This window comes from Tasmannia lanceolata, unplaced genomic scaffold (genome assembly GCF_043159265.1).
Source record: "Tasmannia lanceolata isolate RefF3 unplaced genomic scaffold, GAP_Taslan_0.1 ptg000037l, whole genome shotgun sequence".
Classification (NCBI taxonomy): domain Eukaryota; kingdom Viridiplantae; phylum Streptophyta; class Magnoliopsida; order Canellales; family Winteraceae; genus Tasmannia; species Tasmannia lanceolata.
The window spans coordinates 29503190-29507552 of NW_027518714.1; the positions used below are offsets into that span (position 1 = coordinate 29503190).

Here is a 4363-nt window from a genome sequence, read left to right on the forward strand (position 1 = left end):
GACAATCTTCTTATTCTTGAAATAATTTTATCAATTCTTCACACTCTTCAGAGGGTAATGTATTTTCAATCGGCATTCACTGAATCAAAGTTTCAGTGCCAGCGTTTACCACTTCAATTTCATTTTTGAAAAGCTGGGATTGGCGCTCCTCCTCTTGTTCAAGTAATTGCTGTGACTCAAGTGGAGTTTCGTCAATTTTGTCCTCATTTGAGGAGGGAGTCTTATTTTAAGATCAGAAGCACACTTAAGAAACAAACACAAGTGAATTATTGGACACGACCTATCCTGAACATGCTCAGGATTCACAACTCTAAATAAAAAAGAGAGATGATTTGCCTGGACTAGGCATTGACCTTGAAATGTAAGACCGGACTCAACAATTGTACTGACCATGATGACTGATTCGCATAGGGGAATGCCCCTAGTTCAAGGATTATGATAGTGAACTCTGAAGGACTTAGCAAAATATTCTTGAAAAAGGTTGCCCTTAGAGTAAGAAAGGACTAAGGGTACAAGTAAGATTGGATCATCTGGACCAGGCATGATCAGATCATGAGATTGCATAATCGAAAGATTGTGAGATTCTGCTCCTGCCAGTTAGGGGATGGCATGAAGATACGATCGAATTGTATGACAGAAGAATGAAAGACGCACGATCAAGAGATTAGATGAGATAGCATAAGATTGCTTTCAACGGATAGATCATGAATGACTAATCCTATGAGATCTTTGAAAATGATGGGATTTATATCCTAACCCCAAAGGGAAAGTTTTTAATCTTCACACATTTTAACAGTGTTACCTGAAGGCATCAACCCTAATCCTAATCTAGCGGAGTGGAGAGAGGATCTCGACTCATGACTTTGTTCGTGTATCTAAGGACCGATCGTAGCCATTGGAAGATGGACCACGGCCTAATCTAGACACAAATGGGTAGGATATCCTAAACTAGGCTCACACACGTGATGCACATGTGTTCGTATACTACATGCATGTGTGGGTTAATCTAGGGGTAAGGCCAAGAGTTCCCTTAGCGCGAATCCCTGTTCGATATACTGTACCAGTGTCCGGCGTATCAGTACGTGAACAAGAGATCCGTTTACGTACCATAAAGGTACTAGGCTAAGGGTGGAATGCTTCTCTAGAACAGAGGCACCAGGTGATGAAATCCCAGTCAACCATGCTAGATAACACTCCGGGTTCCTAAAATAGGATGTGTGTGCACGTGAGACGCATGGTTTAGATGCAAGTGATGTAAGTGTGTGCAATATGTTTGCGCAATCTATGATGCCTTCAGGTTTTGTTAAATTAAGTTTGAGTAAAATGTGATGAGAAAATAAAACAAGACAAACTAATCTAACAAGTATAGAGTTTTTATGAGCCATTTAAAATTAAATTCAAATGAATTATCTTTTGAAGTTTTAATGAAGTTAGGTGATCCCCAGCAGAGTCGCCAGACTGTGGTACCCTGATCCCGCGAGAGGGGTGTGGGGCGCGAGCCGCCTCGCACTCTCTCTTGGTCTCTCGTATCCACGCGATTGGCGTGTTCATTTTATTATTGATTTGAATTAATCTTTCCTGTGAACTTGGGATCACTAAGGCAATCCGAATTCCACACGAAAGAGACTGACAGAGTCGCCACCTAGATGTGGGATCTAGGACCCGTAATTAACCAGAAATCTAGACTCGCTACCTGGTTACGAGAATGGAAGGTATGGGGAGTTATCCACCACATGCACCATTCTTGCCCGATAATCGGTCTTCGATTCCAAAAGCTAACTCTTTTAAATTTATTTTAAATGGCTCATTCAACTCTATGTTAATGTGCGAACTAAGTGACATGCATCCTATGATCTAATTTCAATGTGAATCCTAAATGTGTATCTTGATTTATTAATTTGTCTGGATTCAATCTAAGTGAAAGTTCTCCTAAAATTCTAATTTCATGGAAAGTCCTAAGTGATTTGATTAAGCATTTACAAGAAAATTAATATACAAAACACCACAATTTGTTTGTGGTGCCGACTCGCGGGTGGTATGCCATCAGACATCCAAGCTGCCTACGTACCCAAGCCTCACTGGGATCAGAGTCGACGTAGTTCGGTGCACCTAAGCTAAGTTACATATGCCTAACTCAACTAAGACACCGACCTAGACGGGATTGACTGTTTCAACAGTTTTAGGAGAAGTTATTTAATTCAAGTTGAAGATTTTATTATCTTAGGATTTCATCTAAGATGCTATATGATTCTCATCTAAATGCAAATGGTCCCTTAGACTAATGCAGGTTTGCCTTACATCCTAGTTTACTAGGCTTGTCCTAGGGAAAGATTGGGTGACTAGTGTAACTAGACCTATGGCACGGTTGCTATACATAGCAAGCGTCCGTGATGAGGCCGGACTCCTGACTCTAGGACTCCCTAAAACCTAAGACTCCCTAAAACTTAGGACACGACACGACACGACACCAGTGTTCCTAAATTGGGCTCTAAGGGTTCCTAAAGGAATTTTGAATCCACCGGCTCTTGGGAATCTCGAATTCTTTTGGGTTTGTGGAAACTTTTAGAGTTTTCTTGAAGCTTTTATTATCTGAAGGTATTTAGTGTGTTTGGTAGCTTTTAAAGTTGTTTATTTAGAAGGTTTTAGTTTCATTTGAAATTTTTAGTGGTCTTTTGGTTAATGGCTTTTAACGGATTTTTATCAGTGGATTTTAAATGGGTGAATTTTAGTTTTGTTAATTTTAGGTTGGATGTACTTTAGATTAATGTCTTTCGATTTTGGTTTGGAAAATGACGTTAACACAACCAAGTTTTGACAATTGCACAAATTCGACAAACCATTGACCATTAAAAGATCTGACAAATGCAGCCCACTAAAACTGTCGTAACTCTTTAACCGCTTGGCCAAATTCAACGTACAAACATGCGTTGGAAAGATCTTTTATAGGGCTACAACTTTGTAGTTCTCCATTGTTTGTAAATCTGTGATTTAGAGGTTCGAATTTGTGTTGCAAACAAAAGGACAGCAACATTAAACTGGAAATGCCTAAAGGTGTGCCGCAACCATTTTGGACTTAACTTTTTAACCGCTCGCTGTCTGATCTAGCACGAATACTCGTTGGAAACGGCACGAAAATATCTACGACTTTGTAGTTAACCATTTCCCACGATTCTGTTGTTTAGAGGTCGAAAAATCTGTTTAAAGTCTAACAGCTAGCACTATGACGGGAATGATATTGGCACCCCCATGTTTTCTTTTGATAGTTCTTATTTTTTTAGTGATTAAAAGACGGTGAATATGAAAAATGGCTTGAATGGGCCTGAGATTAGATTCAAATGGGATGTTTGAAAAAGGGGTTGTTTTTATCTACTTGGCAAGGTGGGGTATGGATATTGGGTTCTTGAGATTGAGTGGGGCTGTTGTTATCAAATTGGAGTGGGGGCTGTTGTTATCAATTGAAAGATGGAGGTTTTGTAAGCCAAATTAAATGGGTTTTGATAATTCATGTAAAATTCAAGTTTTCTTTCTTGTAAATGTTCAAAATTTTTAATGAATTGTTTTCCCAAAAGAAATCTAAATTCCCTAACAAGCCAATGATTTCAACATCCCATTGCAAATAGGTTCTAATGACCCTAACACATTAATTATATTTAGCATAAGTGAGAACATGACCAAGGCCAAACTAGTACAAAATTAAACATGACATCAACCAAAATATACGCAAAACAACACTCAATCCTACAAATATAGAAAAGAAAATAAAATTCCAAAAGACATACCTTTTTGTAGACGATATTCCATGCAAACTTATGGAGAAGAGGGATTTGGTCTAGAGAGAGGGCTTGAATTTTCTAAGAGAGGGGTTCTCTCCTCTTTTCTTTTTTTTCCTTCTTTTCTTTGGTGAGATGAGAGGGTATTTATAGGAGAATGGGATAGGAGGTTAGGTGAGGTTAGGTGAGGTTAGGTAAGGTTAGGTGAGGTTAGGTGATGTTAGGTGAGGTTAGGTGAGGTTAGGTGAGGTTTGGATGGTTATGATGGGAGGAGAGGTTAGGTGAGGTTAGGTGAGGTTTGAATGGTTAGGATGAGAGGAGAGGTTAGGTGGTTTTGGATGGTTAGACCCAGGTCATGATCTGCCATTGATCTAACGATTTACGGAAATCGGGTCTCGGAATGGAATCAGGGTCCGGGCTATGAAGTGACCCTAGCTTATTTTGTCCCGATTGATGATCCGTAAAGTCAGATCAAGATATTAATGACCTAAAACATATAAATCAATGATAGAGGGGGTTCTCACATGGATTTAACACACTAATTTATTTGTTGATTAAAACAAAACAAAATGGGGTGTCTACAGACTCCCTCC

At 39.2% G+C, this 4363-nt stretch overlaps 1 long non-coding RNA gene across 1 annotated transcript; it reads right to left on the minus strand.

The window, feature by feature from the left end:
* Nucleotides 1–244: 244 nt before the first annotated feature.
* Nucleotides 245–4019, minus strand: LOC143862718 (uncharacterized). Its single transcript, XR_013240445.1, has 2 exons — nucleotides 3780–4019; nucleotides 245–590 (listed from the first exon to the last, which is right to left on the minus strand). It is a non-coding gene; the product is annotated as an uncharacterized LOC143862718 (long non-coding RNA).
* Between the last annotated feature and the right edge of the window lie 344 nt (nucleotides 4020–4363).